Genomic DNA, 26,189 nt, shown 5'->3' with positions numbered 1-26,189 from the left:
ACAATTACATACAATTAAACAAACTAAACTAAATTACAAAAAAAACAAAACACTAAATTACAGAAAATAAAAAAAGATTACAAGAATATTAGGCTAATTACACCTACTCTAAGCCCCCTAATAAAAAAAAAAAAACCCCAAAATAATATAGGTCCCTACCCTATTCTAAATTAAAAAGTAACCAGCTCTTTTACAAGCCCTTAAAAGGGCTTTTTGCGGGGCATGCCCCTAAGTAATCAGCTCTTTTGCCTGTAAAAAAAAAATACAAACCCCCCCCCCAACATTACAACCCACCACCAACATACCCCTACTCTAACCCAAACCCCCCCTTAAATATACCTAACACTACCCCCCTGAAGATCTTCCTACCTTGAGTCGTGTTCACCCAGCCGTGCACCGATGGACCAAAAGAGGACATCCGGAGCGGCAGAAGAGGAGATCCAGACCGGTAGACATCTTCATCCAAGCGGCATCTTCTATCTTCTTCCATCCGACGACGAGCGGCTCCATCTTCAAGACCTCCGGCGCGGATCCATCCTCTTCTTCCGACGTCCTAACACAGAATGAAGGTTCCTTTAAGGGACGTCATCCAAGATGGCGTCCCTCGAATTCCGATTGGCTGATAGGATTCTATCAGCCAATCGGAATTAAGGTAGGAAAATTCTGATTGGCTGATGGAATCAGCCAATCAGATTCAAGTACAATCCGATTGGCTGATCCAATCAGCCAATCAGATTGAGCTCGCATTCTATTGGCTGATCAGCCAATCCGATTGAACTTGAATCTGATTGGCTGATTCAATCAGCCAATCAGATTTTTCCTACCTTAATTCCGATTGGCTGATAGAATCCTATCAGCCAATCGGAATTGGAGGGACGCCATCTTGGATGACGTCACTTAAAGGAACCTTCATTCGTCGGTAGTCGTCGGAAGGAAGAGGATGTTCCGTGTCGGAGGTCTTGAAGATGGAGCCGCTCCTCGTCGGATGGGTGAAGATAGATGATGCCGCTTGGATGAAGATGTTTGCCGGTCCGGATGTCCTCTTCTGCCCGGATAGGATGAAGACTTCTGCCGCTCCGGATGTCCTCTTTTGGTCCACCGGTGCCCGGCTGGGTGAACACGACTCAAGGTAGGGAGATCTTCAGGGGGGGTAGTGTTAGGTTTATTTAAGGGGGGTTTGGGTTAGAGTAGGGGTATGTGGGTGGCGGGCTGTAATGTTGGGGGGGGGTTGTATTTTTTTTTACAGGCAAAAGAGCTGATTACTTAGGGGCATGCCCCGCAAAAAAATCTTTTAAGGGCTGGTAAAAGAGCTGGTTACTTTTTAATTTAGAATAGGGTAGGGACCTTTATTATTTTGGGGGGCTTTTTTATTTTATTAGGGGGCTTAAAGTAGGTGTAATTAGCCTAATATTCTTGTAACCTATTTTTATTTTCTGTAATTTAGCGGGGGGTTTTTTTGTAATTTAGTTTAGTTTATTTAATTGTATGTAATTGTAGGTAATTTATTGAATACATTTATTGATAGTTAAGTGTTAGGTTTCATTGTAACTTAGGTTAGGATTTATTTTACAGGTAATTTTGTAATTATTTTAACTAGGTAGCTATTAAATAGTTATTAACTATTTAATAGCTATTGTACCTAGTTAAAATAAATACAAAGTTGCCTGTAAAATAAATATAAACCCTAAAATAGCTACAATATAATTATTCGTTATATTGTAGCTATATTAGGGTTTATTTTACAGGTAAGTATTTAGCTTTAAATAGGAATACTTTAGTTAATAAGAGTTAATTTATTTCGTTAGATTAAAATTATATTTAACTTAGGGGGGTGTTAGGGTTAGACTTAGCTTTAGGGGTTAATACATTTATTAGAGTAGCGGCAAGGTCCGGTCGGCAGATTAGGGATTAATACTTGAAGTTAGGTGGTGGCGATGTTAGGAAGGGCATATTAGGGGTTAATACAATTTATTATAGGGTTTGCGAGGCAGGAGTGCGGCGGTTTAGGGGTTAATACATTTATTAGAGTAGCGGCGAGGTCCAGTCAGCAAATTAGGGGTTAATAAGTGTAGGTAAGGTAGCGGCGACGTTGGGGGGGGCAGATTAGGGGTTAATAAATATTATGTAGGTGTCGGTGATGTTAGGGGCAGCAGATTAGGGGTTCATAGGGATAATGTAGGTGGCGGCGGTGTGCGGTCGGCAGATTAGGGGTTAAAAATATTTATTATAGTGGCGGCGATGTGGGGAGGCCTCGGTTTAGGGGTACATAGGTAGTTTATTGGTGTTAGTGTACTTTAGAGCACTGTAGTTAAGAGCTCTATAAACCGGTGTTAGCCCATAAAGCTCTTAACTACTGACTTTTTTCTGCGGCTAGAGTCTTGTCGGTAGAGGGTCTATCGCTCACTTCAGCCAAGACTCTAAATACCGGCGTTAGGAAGATCCGATTGAAAAGATAGGATACGCAATTGGCGTAAGGGGATCTGCGGTATGGAAAAGTCGCGGCTTGAAAGTGAGCGTTAGACCCTTTCCTGCCTGACTCTAAATACCAGCGGCCGGCCAAAACCAGCGTTAGGACCCCTTAACGCTGCTTTTGACGGCTAACGCAGAACTCTAAATCTAGCCGTTTGATTTTCTGACCTCTGTCAGAAATATTTTCATGGCTACCGAGTCTATCAGAGTTCCCAAGAAAGGAACCCTTGTCTGTGGAACAAGTGAACTTTTCTCTATATTCACCTTCCAACCGTGAGTTCTCAGGAAAGACAACACTATGTCCTTGTGAGATTTTGTCAGTTGATAAGTTGATGCCTGAATTAGAATATCGTCCAGATAAGGCGCCACCGCTATGCCTCGCGGTCTGAGAACCGCCAAAAGAGACCCTAGAACCTTTGTGAAGATTCTGGGTGCTGTGGCCAACCCAAAGGGAAGAGCCACAAACTGATAATGTTTGTCCAGGAAGGCAAACCTTAGAAACTGATGATGATCCTTGTGGATAGGAATATGAAGGTAAGCATCCTTCAAGTCCACGGTAGTCATATATTGATCCTCCTGGATAATTGGTAAAATTGTTCGTATAGTCTCCATCTTGAACGATGGGACTCTGAGAAATTTGTTTAGACACTTGAGGTCTAAGATGGGTCTGAAAGTGCCCTCTTTTTTAGAAACCACAAATAGATTTGAGTAAAACCCCTGTCCTTGCTCTGATTTTGGAATTGGACAAATTACTCCCATGGTAACAAGGTCTTTTACACAGCGTAAGAACGCCTCTCTTTTTATCTGGTCTGCAGATAATCTTGAAAGATGAAACCTCCCTCTTGGGAGAAAATCCTTGAAATCCAACTGATAACCATGGGTCACTATTTCTAGTGCCCAGGGGTCCTGAACATCTCTTGCCCAGGCCTGGACAAAGAAAGAGAGTCTGCCAACCCTTCATGCTGTCTTAGTAGCAGCAGTGGGCTTCTTAGATTGTTTACCTTTATTCCAATTTTTGTTGGGTCTCCAGACTGACTTAGATTGGGTAAAATTACCTTCCTGCTTTGTTGAGGAAGAGGAAGCAGAAGGTCCTCCCTTAAAATTCCCAAAGGAACAAAAATTATTCTGTTTACCCCTCAACTTAACAGACTTATCCTGAGGTAGGGCATGGCCTTTACCTCCTGTAATGTCAGAAATGATTTCCTTAAATTCTGACCCGAAAAGGGTCTTACCTTTAAAAGGAATAGCTAAAAGATTATGTTTTGATGACACATCAGCAGACCAAGATTTGAGCCACAACGCCCTATGCGCTAAAATAGCAAATCATGCATTTTTCTCCGCTAATTTAGCCATTTGAAAAGCGGCATCAGTAATAAAAGAATTAGCTAATTTGAGAGCCTTAATTCTATCCAAAATGTCATCTAACGGAGTCTCAACCTTCAGAGACTCTTCCAGAGCTTCAAACCAAAAAGCTGCTGCAGTAGTCACTGGAACAATGCAAGCAGTAGGTTGTAAAAGAAAACCCTGATTAATAAACAATTTCTTTAGGAGACCCTCTAATTTTTTATCCATAGGGTCTTTGAAAGCACAACTGTCCATATAGCTCCCTCCACCTTAGGGACCATTTGCCACAAGTCCCGAATGGTGTCCGATATGGGAAACATTTTCTTAAAAGTAGGAGGAGGAGAAAATGGTATACCTGATCTATCCCATTCCTTCTTAATAATTTCCGAAATTATTTTAGGAACCGGAAAAACATCAGTATAAGTAGGCACTTCTAAATATTTGTCCATCTTACACAATTTCTCTGGTGGTATCATAATAGGATCACAATAATCCAGAGTCGCTAAGACCTCCCGAAGCAACAGACGGAGGTGTTCAAGCTTAAATTTAAAAGGACATAACGTCCGAATCTGTTTGAGGTAAAATAAAGTATCAGAGGATTCAGTATTTACATTAATACCTGCTCTACTGCGTTTACCCTGCAACACTGGTAATTTAGATAATACCTCTGTAAGGGTAGTTGACATAACTGCAGCCATCTCCTGCAGAGTAAAGGAATTAGATGCACTAGAGGTACTTGGCGTCGCTTGTGTGGGCGAGAAAGGTTGTGACACTTGGGGAGAATTGGATGGCATAACCTGATTCTCTTCAGATTGAGAATCATCCTTAGGCACACTATCTTGACCTAAAATATGGTCTTTACAGTGTAAGGCCCTTTCAGTACAAGAGGTACACAATGTAATAGGTGGGCTCCACAATAGCTTCTAAACACATCCTCAATGTCAGATATGTTGAACAGACTGATAATAGCCCAAAAAGTCGTTTAAACACTTTATTGTTTTAAATAAAACTTTGAAAAACGTGTATTGCGCCTTTAAGAAAAAAAAGTGAACAATTTTTCCAAAACTGCTTAAACAACGTTAATTTGTTACCAAAATTCACTAAAATTAATTAGCGTATCCAAAAATTATTGCACCCTATTAGAAAGGTGAAAAAATAAGGCTCTAAAGTGAAAAAACAAAATTTATGCTTACCTGATAAATTTCTTTCTCTTGTGGTGTATCCAGTCCACGGGTTCATCCATTACTTGTGGGATATTCTCCTTCCCAACAGGAAGTTGCAAGAGGACACCCACAGCAGAGCTGTCTATATAGCTCCTCCCCTAACTGCCACTCCCAGTCATTCGACCGAAGACAAGCAAGAAAAAGGAGAAACTATAGGGTGCAGTGGTGACTGTAGTTTAAAAATAAAAAACACCTGCCTTAAAGTGACAGGGCGGGCCGTGGACTGGATACACCACAAGAGAAAGAAATTTATCAGGTAAGCATAAATTTTGTTTTCTCTTGCAAGGTGTATCCAGTCCACGGGTTCATCCATTACTTGTGGGATACCAATACCAAAGCTTTAGGACACGGATGAAGGGAGAGACAAAGCAGGAACTTAAACGGAAAGCACCACTGCCTGCAAGACCTTTCTCCCAAAAATAGCCTCAGAGGAAGCAAAAGTATCAAATTTGTAGAATTTAGAAAAAGTATGAAGCGAAGACCAAGTCGCCACCTTACAAATCTGTTCAACAGAGGCCTAATTTTTAAAAGCCCATGTGGAAGCTACCGCTCTAGTGGAATGAGCTGTAATTCTTTGAGGAGGCTGCTGGCCAGCAGTCTCATAAGCTAAACGGATTATGCTTCTGCTAATCCTTAGTAGCTTGTAAATAAAACTTTAAAGCACGAACCACGTCAAGATTGTGTAAAAGACGTTCCTTCTTTGAAGAAGGATTAGGACACAGTGACGGAACAACAATCTCCTGATTGATATTCTTATTAGATACCACCTTAGGAAGAAACCCAGGTTTGGTACGCAAAACTACCTTATCTGCATGGAAGATCAGATAAGGGGAATCACACTGTAAGGCAGATAACACTGAAACTCTTCGAGCCAAAGAGATAGCTACCAAAAACAGAACTTTCCAAGATAAAAGCTTGATATCTATGGAATGCAGAGGTTCAAACGAAACCCCTTGAAGAACTTTAAGAACTAAATTTAAACTCCATGGTGGAGCAACAGGTTTAAACACAGAAATCTGTCCCTTTAAGGAACTAGCTGACAATCCCTTCTCCAATCCTTCTTGGAGAAAGGATAATATCCTAGGAATCGATAGATTTTCCTGGTGACAGGCTTTTGAGCCTGAATTAAGGTATCAATGACCGACTCGGAGAAACCACGTTTTGATAAAATCAAGCGTTCAATCTCCAAGCAGTCAGTCGCAGAGAAATTAGATTTGGATAATTGAAAGGACCTTGGAGTAGAAGGTCCTGCCTCAGCGGCAGAGTCCATGGTGGAAGGGATGACATGTCCACCAGATCTGCATACCAAGTCCTGTGTGGGCACGCAGGTGCTATCAAAATCACTGAAGATCTCTCCTGCTTGATCTTGGCAATCAGGCGAGGGAGGAGAGGAAATGGTGGGAACACATAAGCCAGGCTGAAGGACCAGGGCACTGCTAGAGCATCTATCAGCGCTGCCTGGGGATCCCTTGACCTGGGCCCGTAACAAGGAAGCTTGGCGTTCTGACGAGACGCCATCAGATCCAGTTCTGGTTTGCCCCATAGTTGAATCAGCTGGGCAAATACCTCCGGATGGAGCTCCCACTCCCCCGGATGAAAAGTCTGCCGACTTAGAAAATCCGCCTCCCACTTCTCTACTCCTGGGATATGGATAGCTGAGAGATGGAGAGAGTGAACCTCTGCCCAAAGAATTATCTTTGAAACCTCCAACATTGCCAGGGAGCTTCTTGTTCCCCCCTGATGGTTGATATAGGCTACAGTCGTGATATTGTCCGACTGAAATCTGATGAACCTGACCGCAGCTAGTTGAGGTCAAGCCTGAAGAGCATTGAATATCGCTCTCAGTTCCAGAATGTTTATCGGAAGGAGGGCTTCCTCCTGAGTCCACGAACCCTGAGCCTTCAGGGAGTTCCAGACTGCGCCCCAGCCCAGAAGGCTGGCATCTGTCATCACTATAGTCCACTCTGGCCTGCGGAAACTCATTCCCAAGGACAGATGGACCCGAGATAACCACCAGAGAAGAGAATCCCTGGTCTCTTGATCCAGATTTAGCAGAGGTGACAAATCTGTGTAATCCCCATTCCACTGATTGAGCATGCAAAGTTGCAATGGTCTGATATGTAGGCGGGCAAACGGAACTATGTCCATTGCCGCTACCATTAGGCCGATTACTTCCATACACTGAGCCACTGACGGCCGAGAAGTGGAATGAAGAGCCCGGCAGGAAGTGAGAAGCTTTGATAACCTGACTTCTGTCAGAAAATTTTTCATTTCTACTAAATCTATCAGTGTTCCTAGGAAGGAAACTCTTGTGAGAGGGGAGAGAGAACTCTTTTCTTCGTTCACCTTCCACCCGTGAGACCTCAGAAAGGCCAGAACAATGTCCGTATGGGACTTGGCGATTTGAAAAGTCGACGCCTGTATCAGAATGTCGTCTAGGTAAGGAGCCACTGCTATGCCCCATGGCCTTAGAACCGCCATTAGGGACCCTAGAACCTTCGTAAAGATTCTTGGTGCCGTGGCTAACCCGAAGGGAAGAGCCACAAACTGGTAATGCCTGTCTAAGAAGGCGAACCTGAGGAACTGATGATGATCTCTGTGAATCGGAATGTGGAGATAAGCATCCTTTAAGTCCACGGTAGTCATATATTGACCCTCCTGGATCATAGGAAGGATGGTTCGGATAGTCTCCATCTTGAAGGATGGGACCCTGAGAAATTTTTTTAGGATCTTGAGATCCAAGATTGGTCTGAAAGTTCCCTCTTTTTTGGGAACTATAAACAGAATTGAATAAAAGCCCTGCCCCTGTTCCTCCCTTGGAACTGGGTGGATCACTCCCATAACCAGTAGGTCTTGAACACAACGTAAGAATGCCTCTCTCTTTATCTGGTTTACAGATAATTGTGAGAGATGAAATCTCCCCTTTGGAGATGAAGCTTTGAAGTCCAGAAGATATCCCTGGGAAACAATCTCTAATGCCCAGGGATCCTGGACGTCTCTTGCCCAAGCCTGGGCGAAGAGAGAAAGTCTACCCCCTACTAGATCCGGTCCCGGATCAGGGGCTACTCCTTCATGCTGTCTTAGAGGCAGCCGCAGGTTTCTTGGCCTGCTTCCCCTTGTTCCAAGCCTGGTTAGGTCTCCAGACTGTTTTGGACTGGGCGAAATGTCCCTCTTGTTTTGCATTAGAGGAAACTGAAGCTGCGCCACTCTTGAAGTTTCGAAAGGAACGAAAATTATTCTGTTTGGTCCTTAACTTATTGGACCTATCCTGAGGAAGGGCGTGACCTTTTCCTCCAGTAATATCAGAAATGTTTTCCTTCAGACCAGGCCCGAATAGGGTCTGTCCCTTGAAGGGGATGTTAAGAAGCTTAGACTTTGAAGTAACGTCTGCTGACCAGGACTTAAGCCATATCGCCCTACGTGCCAAAATGGCAAAACCTGAATTCTTAGCCCTTAGCTTGGCTAAATGAAAAATGGCATCAGAAATAAAGGAGTTAGCTAACTTAAGAGCTTTAATCCTGTCTAGAATATCGTCTAGCGGGGTCTCTACCTGTAGAGCCTCCTCAAGAGACTCAAACCAAAAAGCTGCTGCAGCAGTAACTGGGGCAATGCATGCAAGAGGCTGGAGAATAAAACCTTGATGTATAAAAAAATTCTTAAGAAGGCCCTCCAATTTTTTATCCATAGGATCTAGGAAAGCACAACTGTCCTCGACGGGGATAGTTGTACGCTTAGCTAGGGTAGAGACTTCTCCCTCCACCTTAGAAACCGTCTGCCACGAGTCCCGTATGGTGGCATCTATGGGAAACATCTTTTTGAAAGCAGGAGGGGGAGAGAACGGCACACCTGGTCTATCCCATTCCTTAGTAATAATTTCCGAAAACCTCTTAGGGACTGGAAAAAACATCAGTGTAAACAGGCACTGCAAAGTATTTGTCCATTTTACACAATTTCTCTGGAACCACAATGGGGTCACAGTCATCCAGAGTCGCTAAAACCTCCCTAAGCAATAATCGGAGGTGTTCGAGCTTAAATTTAAACGCTGTCATTTCAGAATCAGACTGAAGTAACGCCTTCCCTGAGTCTGAAATGTCACCCACAGATAGAAGCTCACCTGCCTCGGCTTCTGAGTATTGTGAGGGTATATCGGACTCAGGCATTAAAGCGTCAGAAAGCTCTGTATTAGTTCTAGCCCCAGAGCTGTCACGCTTTCCTTGTAGCCCTGACAGTTTGGAGAATACCTCTGAGAGGGTAGCATTCATAACTGCCGCCATGTCCTGTAAGGTAAAAGAATTAGACGTGCTAGATGTACTTGGCGTCACTTGAGCGGGAGTTATAGGTTCTGACACATGGGGAGAGCTAGATGGCATAATCTCCCTCTTTTCAGTCAGAGAATCCCCTGGAGATAAATCTTTAAGCGCCATAATATGGTCTTTATAGTTTATAGAAATATCAGTACATTTGATACACATTCTAAGAGGGGGTTCCACCATGGCTTCAAAACATTTTGAACAAGGAGTTTCCTCTATGTCAGACATGTTTAACAGACTAGTAATGAGACAAGCAAGCTTGGAAAACACTTTAATAAAGGTGAAACAGCAATTAAACAAAAACGTTACAGTGCCTTTAAGAGAAAAAAACTAGCACTTAAACTGCAAAACAGTGTAAAAATACAGTAAAGTCTTTGACATTTTTACAGTGTGTGTAAGGGACTAAAGCAACATTGCACCCACTTGCAAATGGATGATTAACCCCTTAGGCCCCAAACCGGATTGAAAAACGTTAAAAAACGTTAAAAGTCAATTGAGCACCTTGCCACAGCTCTGCTGAGGCTCCTACCTGCCCTCAAATACGATTTTGTGCAGAAATAACCCCTTTGAAATGGTCCTCAGATCCCAGAGGAAACCTCTAGGGAAGCTGGATGTCTCAGTCTGAATTAAAACTGCAGTTAGAGTGCTAAAATAGGCCCCTCCCACCATGTACTGGATGTCAGAGGGGCCTTAAGAAAATACTCCTAGGAGTATCTGACTAGCCATGTGGAAACTAGGCCCCAAATAAAGACTTATCTCCCTCAGAGAAAAAACGTCCTATTTATGAAAACATGTAAACGTTTTGTCACTAAGTAATATGAATATTAACATGAGTATTGCCCTGTTTTGTAAGCATGATCCCAGTCGCTGTTAAATCACTGCATCAGGCTTATGAACTGAACTGTTCTATATTGAGAGGAACTGAACTGTTCTATATTGAGAGGAACTGAACTGTTCTATATTGAGAGGAACTGAACTGTTCTATATTGAGTTTTATCGCGTCTCTACACTAGCCAGGACACCTGGGGGCTTAGCGCTATTGTCTTGCTACTAAAGAGGTTTTGGTTTCAGATGGTAACACTCCTGCTGATCCATTTACCTCTTTGCAAGTTTGGCGATTTGAAGCATTTGTTACAGCATATCTGCTTTTGTACCCTTACATTGTGGTGTTATCAAGGCTTATGTGACGCTTTTATATATTTTAAAATAAATTTGTATCCAAGTTTTGCCTAGTGTACAGTTTTCCCATCAGTATAAAGTGGGAGTGCGCATATCCTTGAGCTTAGTCTAAAGCTCCAACAAATGTGAGTAGTCATTTGTTACAAAACAACTACTTCCTCAAACTGCCGTTACAGATTCACACTATGTTGCAATTTTCTGTTTGCTTTTTTATGGGATCTCACTGAGGAATGCTAACAAGCTGAAAAACTCATCCAGAGGACACAGACATATCCTTGATTCAGAACTTTATTTGGTTTTCCTTTTATGATTTTTGTTATCACATTTATTTCACATTTTTTTCTTTGTGATATTCAGTATATTTATTGTAAGTAAAACTACACTAAGTCACCACATATCTCTTGATACTTCCTTTCTTTTCGAGAGTTGCAAGAGAATGACTGGGAGTGGCAGTTAGGGGAGGAGCTATATAGACAGCTCTGCTGTGGGTGTCCTCTTGCAACTTCCTGTTGGGAAGGAGAATATCCCACAAGTAATGGATGAACCCGTGGACTGGATACACCTTACAAGAGAAATATATCAATTTAAACAAAAACACCCTCTGCACCTCGCCACAGCACTGCTGTGGCGCTTACCTGCCCCAGGGTACTTCGGAATCAATAGCCAACACTCCAAGCCAGAGACTACTGTCCAGGAGCAACCAGAGTTACTGCTTGTTGCTCCTCTGTCAGAAGGAAGTGCGCATCTGAGCGTGCGAAGACAAGCCCCGCCCCTTATGGCCGAAGTTGGAGTAGGCCGAAACACAACCGCATGGGAAGCGGTTTAACAGCTAAGTGGAACACAAAACACACCCCAAACATATCCCAGCAAGTCATGCTGGATATATAATAAAAAATAATTCAAACGTTTAAACAGCTTATTGATTAAAAGTTCTTATGCCTCTCCCAGAGTGTCATAACATGCCCTTATGTATAAAATAATAACAGGGGACTCTAGTAATACCCTTCTGTGAAACAGGTCTACTGCTTACCCCATTCCCATATAGGGAAATAAATGCCAGCCAGTTCTGATATATCAAGTCTCTTCAGAAATAAAAAGGCTGCACATACCTTAATGCTGCTTGTAGCATGAAACCGGTCTCCACACTGAAGATGTCTCATGTGTTACCTTCAGAAGTCTTGTGGGAACCAGCGTGGATCTTAGTTGCAACTGCTAAGATCATCAACCTCAGGGCAGAAATCTTCTTCCATAACCCCTTGAGGAAAATAGTACTCACCGGTACCATTTAAAATAAAAAACTTCTTGATTGAAGAAAATAAAACTAGCACCTCACTTTACCTCTTCCTAGTATAACACAGGCAAAGAAAATGACTGAGGGTGGAGGGGAAGGGGAGGGGCTATATATACAGCTCTGCTGTGGTGCTCTTTGCCACTTCCTGTTAGCAGGATGTTAATATCCCACAAGTAAGGATGAAATCCGTGGACTCGTCATATCTTTGTAAAAGAAATCAGTTTCATTGGCATGAGTCATTAAATGCTCCTTTATTTGTTTCAAGAGTTTGCCGCACTGAGCTGCTCAGACAGCCCACGGCAGAACGCTGTTTTGCTGAGAGATGACGTTTTCACTTCTTGCTTGGCGCCGGATTGATATTGAGCATGTCAAATTGTGGGTCTTGGAGGGGTTTCTAGGGCTTAAGGGAGCCGAGACTGAGACTTACCCCCCATTCAGCTCCCTTATGCTCCCTGCAGCACTTCCTGGTTTCCGGGCTGGTGACTTCACCGTGCCCATACGTGGTGATGGCTGGATTCCCCCTGCAATTCTGAACCCTTGATCACCTTGTATGGGTCTGTAACTGCAGGGTGGACCATGACCAGCTCTGAAAGCACCACAGCACATGGTTTTCATCTACATTTAATGCATTGAGTGGATGATGTCCATATGTCATGATCCACAGGTCAGGGATTAAATTAAAAGGTCTCTTTCACACTACAAAATGACAAGTTTTCATTTCCACAGAGACATCTTTCAAAATCCTATATATGAAATATTTAAACTTTAATAAACCCTGTAAATGCATGTTTTTTGGAAAGGTTTATCTTATATGATGATACTTTGGAATATGATAGATAGATTACTCTAGTTCATCTTGACAAAGCAACTAAAATTTTACTTTTCTACATTTGTTTATTTATACATTTCTTAATTGGCTCCTTAATATCCTGACAAACTACATATACAGGCAGTCCTCGGGTTACAGACATCCGACTTAAGTACAACTCGTACTTACATACAGAGAAAACATAATTTATGCTTACCTGATAAATTTATTTCTCTTGTAGTGTATCCAGTCCACGGATCATCCATTACTTGTGGGATATTCTCCTTCCCAACAGGAAGTTGCAAGAGGATCACCCACAACAGAGCTACTATATAGCTCTTCCCCTAACTGTCATATCCAGTCATTCGACCGAAAACAAACAGAGAAAGGAGAAACCATAGGGTGCAGTGGTGACTGTAGTTTAATTAAAATTTAGACCTGCCTTAAAAGGACAGGGCGGGCCGTGGACTGGATACACTACAAGAGAAATAAATTTATCAATACCAAAGCTGAAGTACACGGATGATGGGAGGGACAAGGCAGGATTAAGCGGAAGGAACCACTGCCTGAAGAACCTGTCTCCCAAACGCAGCCTCCGAAGAAGCAAAAGTATCAAATTTGTAAAATTTTGAAAAAGTGTGAAGCAAAGACCAAGTCGCAGCCTTACAAATCTGTTCAACAGAGGCCTCATTTTTGAAGGCCCAGGTGGAAGCCACAGCTCTAGTAGAATGAGCTGTAATCCTTTCAGGGGGCTGCTGTCCAGCAGTCTCATAGGCTAGGCGCATGACGCTCCGAAGCCAAAAGGAAAGAGAGCTTACCGAAGCTTTTTGACCTCTCCTCTGTCCAGAGTAAACGACAAACAGGGAAGATGTTTGACGAAAATCTTTAGTAGCTTGTAAGTAAAACTTCAAGGCACGGACTACGTCCAGATTATGTAAAAAACGTTCCTTCTTTGAAGAAGAATTAGGGCACAACGATGGAACAACAATCTCTTGATTGATATTCTTGTTAGAAACCACCTTAGGTAAAAACCCAGGTTTGGTACGCAGAACTACCTTATCTGCATGAAAAATCAGATAAGGAGAATCACATTGTAAGGCAGATAGCTCAGAGACTCTCCGAGCCGAGGAAATAGCCATCAAAAACAGAACTTTCCAAGATAAAAGTTTAATATCAATGGAATGAAGGGGTTCAAACGGAACTCCTTGAAGAACCTTAAGAACCAAGTTTAAGCTCCACGGGGGAACAACAGGTTTAAACACAGGCTTAATTCTAACCAAAGCCTGGCAAAATGCCTGGACGTCTGGAACCTCTGCCAGACGCTTGTGCAAAAGAATAGACAGAGCAGAAATCTGTCCCTTTAAGGAACTAGCTGATAATCCTTTGTCCAAGCCCTCTTGGAGAAAAGACAATATTCTAGGAATCCTAACCTTACTCCATGAGTAATGCTTGGATTCACACCAATAAAGATATTTATTCCATATCTTGTGGTAGATTTTCCTGGTAACAGGCTTTCGTGCCTGTATTAAAGTATCAATGACTGACTCGGAGAAGCCACGCTTTGATAGAATCAAGCGTTCAATCTCCATGCAGTCAGTGTCAGAGAAATTAGATTTGGATGATTGAAAGGACCTTGTATCAGAAGGTCCTGTCTTAGAGGCAGAGTCCATGGTGGAAAGGATGACATGTCCACTAGGTCTGCATACCAAGTCCTGCGTGGCCACGCAGGTGCTATCAGAATCACAGATGCTCTCTCCTGTTTGATTTTGGCAATCAGTCGAGGGAGCAGAGGAAACGGTGGAAACACATAAGCCAGGTTGAAGAACCAAGGCGCTGCTAGAGCATCTATCAGCGTCGCTTCTGGGTCCCTGGACCTGGATCCGTAACAAGGAAGCTTGGCGTTCTGGCGAGACGCCATGAGATCCAACTCTGGTTTGCCCCAACAATGAATCAACTGAGCAAACACCTCCGGATGGAGTTCCCACTCCCCCGGATGGAAAGTCTGACGACTTAGAAAATCCGCCTCCCAGTTCTCCACGCCTGGGATATGGATTGCTGACAGGTGGCAAGAGTGGTACTCTGCCCAGCGAATTATTTTTGAGACTTCTAACATCGCTAGGGAACTCCTGGTTCCCCCTTGATGGTTGATGTAAGCCACAGTCGTGATGTTGTCCGACTGAAATCTGATGAACCTCAGTGTTGCTAACTGAGGCCAAGCCAGAAGAGCATTGAATATCGCTCTTAACTCCAGAATATTTATTGGAAGGAGTTTCTCCTCCTGAGTCCACGATCCCTGAGCCTTCAGGGAATTCCAGACTGCACCCCAACCTAGAAGGCTGGCATCTGTTGTTACAATTGTCCAATCTGGCCTGCGAAAGGTCATACCCTTGGACAGGTGTACCCGAGACAACCACCAGAAAAGAGAATCTCTGGTCTCTTGATCCAGATTTAGCAGAGGGGACAAATCTGTGTAATCCCCATTCCACTGACTCAGCATGCATAATTGCAGCGGTCTGAGATGAAGGCGCGCAAATGGCAGTATGTCCATTGCCGCTACCATTAAGCCGATTACCTCCATACACTGAGCTACCGAAGGGCGCGGAATGGAGTGAAGAACACAGCAAGCATTTAGAAGTTTTGATAACCTGGACTCCGTCAGGTAAATTTTCATTTCTACAGAATCTATAAGAGTCCCTAAGAAGGAGACTCTTGTGAGTGGGGATAGAGAACTCTTTTCCTCGTTCACTTTCCACCCGTGCGACCTCAGAAATGCCAGAACTATCTCTGTATGAGACTTGGCAACTTGAAAGCTTGATGCCTGTATCAGGATGTCGTCTAGATACGGAGCCACCGCTATGCCTCGCGGTCTTAGAACCGCCAGAAGTGAGCCCAGAACCTTTGTAAAGATTCTCTGGGCTGTAGTCAACCCGAAGGGAAGAGCTACAAATTGGTAATGCCTGTCTAGAAAGGCAAACCTTAGAAATCGATGATGATCCTTGTGAATCGGTATGTGAAGGTAGGCATCCTTTAAGTCCACTGTGGTCATGTACTGACCTTCTTGGATCATGGGTAGGATGGTCCGAATAGTTTCCATTTTGAAAGATGGAACTCTGAGGAATTTGTTTAAGATCTTTAGATCCAAAATTGGTCTGAAGGTTCCCTCTTTTTTGGGAACCACAAACAGATTTGACTAAAAACCCTGTCCTTGTTCCGTCCGCGGAACTGGATGGATCACTCCCATAACTAGGAGGTCTTGCACACAGCGTAGGAATGCCTCTTTCTTTATCTGATTTGCAGATAGCCTTGAAAGATGAAATCTCCCTTGTGGAGGGGAAGCTTTGAAGTCCAGAAGATATCCCTGAGATATGATCTCCAACGCCCAGGGATCCTGAACATCTCTTGCCCACGCCTGGGCGAAGAGAGAAAGTCTGCCCCCTACTAGATCCGTCACCGGATAGGGGGCCGTTCCTTCATGCTGTCTTAGAGGCAGCAGCAGGCTTTCTGGCCTGCTTGCCTTTGTTCCAGGACTGGTTAGGTTTCCAGGCCTGCTTAGATTGAGCAAAAGTTCCCTCTTGTTTTGAAGCGGAGGAAGTTGATGCTGCACCTGCCTTGAAATTTCGAAAGGAACGAAAATTAGACTGTTTGGCCTTTGATTTGGCCCTGTCCTGAGGAAGGGTGTGACCCTTACCTCCAGTAATGTCAGCAATAATTTCCTTCAAACCAGGCCCGAATAAGGTCTGCCCCTTGAAAGGAATGTTGAGTAATTTAGACTTCGAAGTCACGTCAGCTGACCAGGATTTAAGTCATAGCGCCCTACGCGCCTGGATGGCGAATCCGGAATTCTTAGCCGTTAGTTTAGTCAAATGAACAATGGCATCAGAAACAAATGAGTTAGCTAGCTTAAGTGTTCTAAGCTTGTCAATAATTTCAGTCAATGGAGCTGTATGGATGGCCTTTTCCAGGGCCTCAAACCAGAATGCCGCCGCGGCCGTGACAGGCGCAATGCATGCAAGGGGCCGTAAAATAAAACCTTGTTGAATAAACATTTTCTTAAGGTAACCCTCCAATTTTTTTATCCATTGGATCTGAAAAAGCACAACTGTCCTCAACCGGGATAGTGGTACGCTTTGCTAAAGTAGAAACTGCTCCCTCCACCTTAGGGACCGTCTGCCATAAGTCCCGTGTAGTGGCGTCCATTAGAAACATTTTTCTAAATATAGGAGGTGGGGAAAAAGGCACACCCGGTCTATCCCACTCCTTGCTAATAATTTCTGTAAGCCTTTCAGGTATAGGAAAAACATCAGTACACACCGGTACCGCATAGTATTTATCCAGCCTACACAATTTCTCTGGTACTGCAACTGTGTTACAGTCATTCAGAGCAGCTAATACCTCCCCAAGCAACACACGGAGGTTCTCAAGCTTAAATTTAAAATTAGAAATCTCTGAATCAGGTTTCCCCGAATCAGAGATGTCACCCACAGACTGAAGCTCTCCGTCCTCATGATCTGCATATTGTGACGCAGTATCAGACATGGCGCTCTGTATTTCTCCTAACCCCAGAGCAATCGCGCTTGCCTCTTAATTCAGGCAACCTGGATAATACCTCTGACAGGGTATTATTCATGATTGCAGCCATGTCCTGCAAGGTCATCGCTATGGGCATCCCTGATGTAATTGGCGCCATATTAGCGTGCATCCCCTGAGCGGGAGGCAAAGGGTCTGACACGTGGGAAGAGTTAGTCGGCATAACTTCCCCCTCGTCAGAATCTTCTGGTGATATTTCTTTTATAGTTAAAGACTGATCTTTACTGTTTAAGGTGAAATCAATACATTTAGTACACATTCTCCTATGGGGCTCCACCATGGCTTTCAAACATAATGAACAAGTAGTTTCCTCTATGTCAGACATGTTTAAACAGACTAGCAATGAGACTAGCAAGCTTGGAAAACACTTTAAACAAGTTTACAAGCAATATAAAAAATGTTACTGCACCTTTAAGAAACACAAATTTTTCAAAATTTGAAATAACAGTGAAAAAAGGCAGTTACACTAACGAAATTTTTACAGTGTATGTAACAAGTTAGCAGAGCATTGCACCCACTTGCAAATGGATGATTAACCCCTTAATGACCGAGGACGTGCAGGGTATGTCCTCAGAAAAAAGGCAGTTAATGCCTGAGAACGTACCCTGCACGTCCTCGGTGTGGAAAGCAGCTGGAAGCGATCCTGCTCGCTTCCAGCTGCTTTACGGTTATTGCAGTGATGCCTCGATATGGAGGCATCCTGCAATAACCTTAGATGGCCATCCGATGCAGAGAGAGCCACTCTGTGGCCCTCTCTGCACCGGACATCGATGGCCGGTATCGTTGGTGGGTGGGAGCCGGTGTGGGAGGTGGGTGGCGGCCATCGATGGCCCTGGTCATGTGGAGGGGGGCGGGATCGTGGGCGTGCAAGTTCGGGTGCGCTCGGGGGCGCGCGCACGTGCACGAGGGGGCGCGCGCCGGGGCAGGGACCGGGTGGGGACCGCTGCACTACAGAAAAAAATGTGTCCCAAAATAAAAGTGGGACCAGTAATTTTTAAAAAAAAAACCTTATTCGTTATTTAGGTGGTGGGGGTTGGTCCGTGGGGGGGGGGGGGGGAGCTACACTACAGAAAAAATAAAAAAAATAAAAAAGAAATAAACATTTGATTGTGCAAAATGGGTACTGGCAGACAGCTGCCAGTACCCAAGATGGCCCCCAATAAGGCAGAGGGGGAGGCTTAGAGAGCTGTTTTGGGGGGGATCAGGGAGGTTGGGGGCTAAGGGGGGATCCTAAACACAGCATATGTAAATATGCTTTTTTTTTTTCTTCTTCTTTTAAAAAAAAAAAAAATCTTTTATTTTAGTACTGGCAGACTTTCTGCCAGTACTTAAGATGGCGGGGACAATAGTGGGGTGGGGGAGGGAAGGGAGCTGTTTGGGAGGGATCAGGGGGTGGGATGTGTCAGGTGGGAGGCTGAACTCTACACTAAAGCTAAAATTAACCCTGCAAGCTCCCTACACACTACCTAATTAACCCCTTCACTGCTAGCCATAATACACGTGTGATGCGCAGCAGCATTTAGCGACTTTCTAATTACCAAAAAGCAACGCCAAAGTCATATATGTCTGCTATTTCTGAACAAAGGGCATCCCAGAGAAGCATTTACAACCATTTGTGCCATAATTGCACAAGCTGTTTGTAAATAATTTCAGTGAGAAACCTAAAATTGTGAAACAATTAACGTTTTTTTTAATTTGATCGCATTTGGCGGTGAAATGGTGGCATGAAATATACCAAAATGGGCCTATATCAATACTTGGGGTTGTCTACTACACTACACTAAAGCTAAAATTAACCCTAGAAGCTCCCTACATGCTCCCTAATTAACCCCTTCACTGCTGGGCATAATACGCGTATTTTGCGCAGGGGCATTTAGCAGCCTTCTAATTACCAAAAAGCAAAGCCAAAGCCATATATGTCTGCTATTTCTGAACAAAGGGGATCCCAGAGAAGCATTTACAACCATTTATGCTATAATTGCATAAGTTGTTTGTAAATAATTTCAGTGAGAAACCTAAAGTTTGTGAAAATATTTGTGAAAAAGTGAAAAAAAATTTTTATTTGATCGCATTTGGCGGTGAAATGGTGGCATGAAATATACCAAAATGGGCCTAGATCAATACTTTGGGATGTCTTCTAAAAAAAAATATATACATGTCAATGGATATTCAGGGATTCCTGAAAGATATTAGTGTTCCAATGTAACTAGCGCTAATTTTGAAAAAAAGTGGTTTGGAAATAGCAAAGTGCTACTTGTATTTATGGCCCTATAACTTGCAAAAAAAGCAAAGAACATGTAAACATTGGGTATTTCTAAACTCAGGACAAAATTTAGAAACTATTTAGCATGGGTGTTTTTTGGTGGTTGTAGATGTGTAACAGATTTTGGGGGTCAAAGTTAGAAAAAACAAAATTTATGCTTACCTGATAAATTCCTTTCTCCTGTAGTGTGGTCAGTCCACGGGTCATCATTACTTCTGGGATATTAACTCCTCCCCAACAGGAAGTGCAAGAGGATTCACCCAGCAGAGCTGTCATATAGCTCCTCCCCTCTACGTCACACCCAGTCATTCGACCGAGAACCAACGAGAAAGGAGAAGCCAAAAGGTGCAGTGGTGACTTGAGTATAATTTAAAAATTTAGACCTGCCATAAAAACAGGGCGGGCCGTGGACTGACCACACTACAGGAGAAAGGAATTTATCAGGTAAGCATAAATTTTGTTTTCTCCTGTTAAGTGTGGTCAGTCCACGGGTCATCATTACTTCTGGGATACCAATACCAAAGCTAAAGTACACGGATGACGGGAGGGACAGACAGGCTCTTTATACGGAAGGAACCACTGCCTGAAGAACCTTTCTCCCAAAAACAGCCTCCGAAGAAGCAAAAGTGTCAAATTTGTAAAATTTGGAAAAAGTATGAAGAGAAGACCAAGTTGCAGCCTTGCAAATCTGTTCAACAGAAGCCTCATTCTTAAAGGCCCAAGTGGAAGCCACAGCTCTAGTAGAATGAGCTGTAATTCTTTCAGGAGGCTGCTGTCCAGCAGTCTCATAGGCTAAACGTATTATGCTACGAAGCCAAAAAGAGAGAGAGGTAGCCGAAGCTTTTTGACCTCTCCTCTGACCAGAATAAACGACAAACAGGGAAGACGTTTGTCGAAAATCCTTAGTTGCCTGTAGATAAAATTTCAGGGCACGGACTACATCTAGATTGTGTAGAAGACGTTCCTTCTTCGAAGAAGGATTAGGACACAAAGATGGAACAACAATCTCTTGATTGATATTCCTGTTAGTGACCACCTTAGGTAAGAACCCAGGTTTAGTACGCAGAACTACCTTGTCTGAATGAAAAATCAGATAAGGAGAATCACAATGTAAGGCAGATAACTCAGAGACTCTTCGAGCCGAGGAAATAGCCATTAAAAACAGAACTTTCCAAGATAACAGCTTGATATCAATGGAATGAAGGGGTTCAAAAGGAACACCCTGTAAAACATTAAGAACTAAGTTCAAACTCCATGGTGGAGCAACAGTTTTAAACACAGGCTTGATCCTAGCTAAAGCCTGACAAAAAGCTTGAACGTCCGGAACCTCTGACAGACGTTTGTGTAAAAGAATGGACAGAGCTGAAATCTGTCCCTTTAAGGAACTAGCGGATAAACCCTTTTCTAAACCTTCTTGTAGAAAAGACAATATCCTAGGAATCCTAACCTTACTCCATGAGTAACTCTTGGATTCGCACCAATATAAGTATTTACGCCATATTTTATGGTAAATCTTTCTGGTAACAGGCTTCCTAGCCTGTATTAAGGTATCAATTACTGACTCAAAAAAAACACGTTTTGATAAAATCAAGCGTTCAATTTCCAAGCAGTCAGCTTCAGAGAAATTAGATTTTGATGTTTGAAGGGACCCTGGATCAGAAGGTCCTGTCTCAGAGGCAGAGACCAAGGTGGACAGGATGACATGTCCACTAGATCTGCATACCAAGTCCTGCGTGGCCACGCAGGCGCTATTAGAATCACCGATGCTCTCTCCTGTTTGATTCTGGCAATCAATCGAGGAAGCATCGGGAAGGGTGGAAACACATAAGCCATCCCGAAGGTCCAAGGTGCTGTCAAAGCATCTATCAGAACCGCTCCCGGATCCCTGGATCTGGACCCGTAACAAGGAAGCTTGGCGTTCTGTCGAGACGCCATGAGATCTATCTCTGGTTTGCCGCAACGTCGAAGAATTTGGGCAAAGACCTCCGGATGAAGTTCCCACTCCCCCGGATGAAAAGTCTGACGACTTAGGAAATCCGCCTCCCAGTTCTCCACTCCCGGGATGTGGATTGCTGACAGGTGGCAAGAGTGAGACTCTGCCCAGCGAATTATCTTTGATACTTCCATCATTGCTAGGGAGCTTCTTGTCCCTCCCTGATGGTTGATGTAAGCTACAGTCGTGATGATGTCCGACTGAAACCTGATGAACCCCCGAGTTGTTAACTGGGGCCAAGCCAGAAGGGCATTGAGAACTGCTCTCAATTCCAGAATGTTTATTGGCAGGAGACTCTCCTCCTGATTCCATTGTCCCTGAGCCTTCAGAGAATTTCAAACAGCGCCCCAACCTAGTAGGCTGGCGTCTGTTGTTACAATTGTCCAATCTGCTGAATGGCATCCCCCTGGACAGATGTGGCCGAGAAAGCCACCATAGAAGAGAATTTCTGGTCTCTTGATCCAGATTCAGAGTAGGGGACAAGTCTGAGTAATCCCCATTCCACTGACTTAGCATGCACAATTGCAGCGGTCTGAGATGTAGGCGTGCAAAGGGTACTATGTCCATAGCCGCTACCATCAAGCCGATTACCTCCATGCATTGAGCCACTGACGGGTGTTGAATGGAATGAAGGACACGGCATGCATTTTGAAGCTTTGTTAACCTGTCTTCTGTCAGGTAGATCTTCATTTCTACAGAATCTATAAGAGTCCCCAAGAAGGGAACTCTTGTGAGTGGAAAGAGAGAACTCTTCTTTTCGTTCACCTTCCATCCATGCGACCTTAGAAATGCCAGTACTAACTCTGTATGAGACTTGGCAGTTTGAAAGCTTGAAGCTTGTATCAGAATGTCGTCTAGGTACGGAGCTACCGAAATTCCTCGCGGTCTTAGTACCGCCAGAAGAGCACCCAGAACCTTTGTGAAGATTCTTGGAGCCGTAGCTAATCCGAATGGAAGAGCTACAAACTGGTAATGCCTGTCTAGGAAGGCAAACCTTAGATACCGGTAATGATCCTTGTGAATCGGTATGTGAAGGTAAGCATCCTTTAAATCCACTGTGGTCATGTACTGACCCATTTGGATCATGGGTAGAATTGTCCGAATAGTTTCCATTTTGAACGATGGAACTCTTAGGAATTTGTTTAGGATCTTTAAATCCAAGATTGGCCTGAAAGTTCCCTCTTTTTTGGGAACCACAAACAGATTTGAGTAAAACCCTTGTCCGTGTTCCGACCGCGGAACCGGATGGATCACTCCCATCAGTAAAAGATCTTGTACACAGCGTAGAAACGCCTCTTTCTTTATTTGGTTTGTTGACAACCTTGACAGATGAAATCTCCCTTTTGGGGGAGAGGATTTGAAGTCCAGAAGATATCCCTGAGATATGATCTCTAACGCCCAGGGATCCTGGACATCTCTTGCCCAAGCCTGGGCGAAGAGAGAAAGTCTGCCCCCCACTAGATCCGTTCCCGGATCGGGGGCCCTCAATTCATGCTGTCTTAGGGGCAGCAGCAGGTTTCCTGGCCTGCTTGCCCTTGTTCCAGGACTGGTTAGGTCTCCAGCCTTGTCTGTAGCGAGCAACAGCTCCTTCCTGTTTTGGTGCAGAGGAAGTTGATGCTGCTCCTGCTTTGAAATTACGAAAGGAACGAAAATTAGACTGTCTAGCCTTAGGTTTGGCTCTGTCTTGAGGCAGGGCATGGCCCTTACCTCCTGTAATGTCAGCGATAATTTCTTTCAACCCGGGCCCGAATAAGGTCTGCCCTTTGAAAGGTATGTTAAGTAATTTAGATTTAGAAGTAGCGTCAGCTGACCAGGATTTTAGCCACAGTGCTCTGCGTGCCTGAATGGCGAATCCGGAATTCTTAGCCGTAAGTTTAGTTAAATGTACTACGGCATCCGAAATAAATGAATTAGCTAGCTTAAGTGTCTTAAGCTTGTTTGAGATCTCATCTATAGTTATTGAGTCAAGAGTCTCTTCCAGGGACTCGGACCAAAAAGCGGCCGCGGCCGTGACAGACGCAATACATGCAAGGGGTTGCAATATAAAACCTTGTTGAACAAACATTTTCTTAAGGTAACCCTCTAATTTTTTATCCATTGGATCTGAAAAGGCACAGCTATCCTCCACCGGGATAGTGGTACGCTTTGCCAGAGTAGAAACCGCTCCCTCCACCTTAGGGACCGTCTGCCATAAGTCCCGAGTGGTGGCGTCTATTGGAAACATTTTTCTAAACACAGGAGGGGGGGAAAAGGGTACACCGGGCCTATCCCACTCCTTAGTAATTATCTCTGTAAGCCTCTTAGGTATAGGAAATACGTCAGTACTCGCCGGTACCGCATAGTATCTATCCAACCTACATAATTTCTCTGGGATTGCAACGGTGTTACAATCATTCAGAGCTGCTAATACCTCCCCTAACAGTACACGGAGGTTTTCGAGTTTAAACTTAAAATTAGAAATGTCTGAATCCATTCTATTGGGATCAGAACCGTCGCCTGCAGATTGAAGCTCTCCGTCCTCATGTTCAGCATACTGTGACGCAGTATCAGACATGGCCCTATTATCAACAGCGCACTCTGTTCTCACCCCAGAGTGATCACGCTTACCTCTTAGTTCTGGTAATTTAGCCAAAACTTCAGTCATAACATTAGCCATATCCTGTAATGTGATTTGTAATGGCCGCCCTGATGTACTCGGCGCTACAATATCACGCACCTCCCGAGCGGGAGATGCAGGTACTGACACGTGAGGCGAGTTAGACGGCATAACTCTCCCCTCGTTGTTTGGTGAAATATGTTCAATTTGTACAGATTGACTTTTATTTAAAGTAGCATCAATGCAATTAGTACATAAATTTCTATTGGGCTCCACTTTGGCTTTAGCACATATAGCACAGAGATATTCCTCTGAATCAGACATGTTTAACACACTAGCAATTAAACTAGCAACTTGGAAATACTTTTCAAAGCAATTTACAAATAATATGAAAACGTACTGTGCCTTTAAGAAGCACAGAAAAAAGTTATGACAGTTGAGAAATAATAAACTTGAGAAACTATAACATCAAATTCTTTCCGGTAAAAACACAATTTTAGCAAAGGATTGCCCCCATTAGTAATGGATAACTAACCCTGAATAGCAGAAAAAAAGTACAGAAATAAACGTTTTTTATCACAGTCAGTCACAATCCCACAGCTCTGCTGTGAGTGATTACCTCCCTCAAAATAAGTTTTGAAGACCCCTGAGCTCTGTAGAGACGAACCGGATCATGCAGGGAAGACAAGAGACTTCTGACTGAATTTTTTGATGCGTAGCAAAAGCGCCAAAATAGGCCCCTCCCCCTCACACACAACAGTGAGGGAGATCAGTAAACTGTCTTAAATTAAATAAAACGACTGCCAAGTGGAAAAAACAGTGCCCAAAACATTTTTTCACCCAGTACCTCAGAAAATTAAACGATTTAACATGCCAGCAAAAACGTTTAACATCAAATAAATGAAATGTCATTAGAAAGCCTGTTGCTAGTCACTGCAAATTAGGCTAAAGTCTTATGCATACAGTATTATCCCAGTGAAGTGCCATTCCCCAGAATACTGAAGTGTAAATATACATACATGACAGCCTGATACCAGTTGCTACTACTGCATTTAAGGCTGAGCTTACATTATATCGGTATGGCAGAATTTTCTCAGTCAATTCCATTGTCAGAAAATAATATGCTGCTACATACCTCTTTGCAGGTTAACCTGCCCGCTGTCCCCTGATCTGAAGTTTACCTCACTCCTCAGATGGCCGAGAACAGCAATATGATCTTAACTACGCCGGCTAAAATCATACAAAAAACTCAGGTAGATTCTTCTTCAAATTCTACCAGAGAAGGAACAACACACTCCGGTGCTGTTATAAAATAACAAACTTTTGATTGAAGGTATAAAACTAAGTATAATCACCACAGTCCTCTCACACATCCTATCTATTAGTTGGGTGCAAGAGAATGACTGGGTGTGACGTAGAGGGGAGGAGCTATATGACAGCTCTGCTGGGTGAATCCTCTTGCACTTCCTGTTGGGGAGGAGTTAATATCCCAGAAGTAATGATGACCCGTGGACTGACCACACTTAACAGGAGAAAATGTGTTTTTTTCCATTTTTTCCTCATATTTTATAATGTTTTTTATAGTAAATTATAAGATATGATGAAAATTATGGTATCTTTTGAAAGTCAATTTAATGGCGAGAAAAACGGTATATAATATGTGTGGGTACAGTAAATGAGTAAGAGGAAAATTACAGCTAAACACAAACACCGCAAAAATGTAAAAATAGCCTTGGTCCCAAACGGACAGAAAATGGAAAAGTGCTGCGGTCATTAAGGGGTTAACCCCTTAATACCCAAAACTGAATAATAAAAGACAAAAACTTTTTTTTTTTTTGGTTTTTTTGGGGGGGGTTTTCATACAGTCACAACAACTGCCACAGCTCTACTGTGGCTTTTTACCTCCCTCAAAAATGACTTTGAAGCCTTTTGAGCCCTCCAGAGAAGTCCTGGAACATACAGGAAGAAGCTGGATGTCTCTGTCAGTATTTTTAGCTACACAGAAAAGCACTAAAATAGCCCCTTCCCACTCATATTGCAACAGTGAAAAGCCTAAGGAAACTGTTTCTAGGCAGAATTCAAGCCAGCCATGTGGAAAAAAAACTAGGCCCCAATAAGTTTTATCA

General features: G+C 43.4%; 1 protein-coding gene across 3 annotated transcripts in view; it reads right to left on the bottom strand.

Moving 5' to 3' along the window:
- VPS13D (vacuolar protein sorting 13 homolog D) overlaps nucleotides 1-26,189 on the bottom strand; it is a 1,255,097-nt gene that overhangs the window by 1,138,098 nt on the left and 90,810 nt on the right. The window lies entirely within an intron of this gene.

The sequence above is a fragment of the Bombina bombina genome, chromosome 8 (genome assembly GCF_027579735.1).
Source record: "Bombina bombina isolate aBomBom1 chromosome 8, aBomBom1.pri, whole genome shotgun sequence".
Taxonomy (NCBI): Eukaryota; Metazoa; Chordata; class Amphibia; order Anura; family Bombinatoridae; genus Bombina; species Bombina bombina.
Note: the sequence above shows the minus strand (reverse complement) of the source record. Positions and strands in the feature narration are given on the sequence as shown.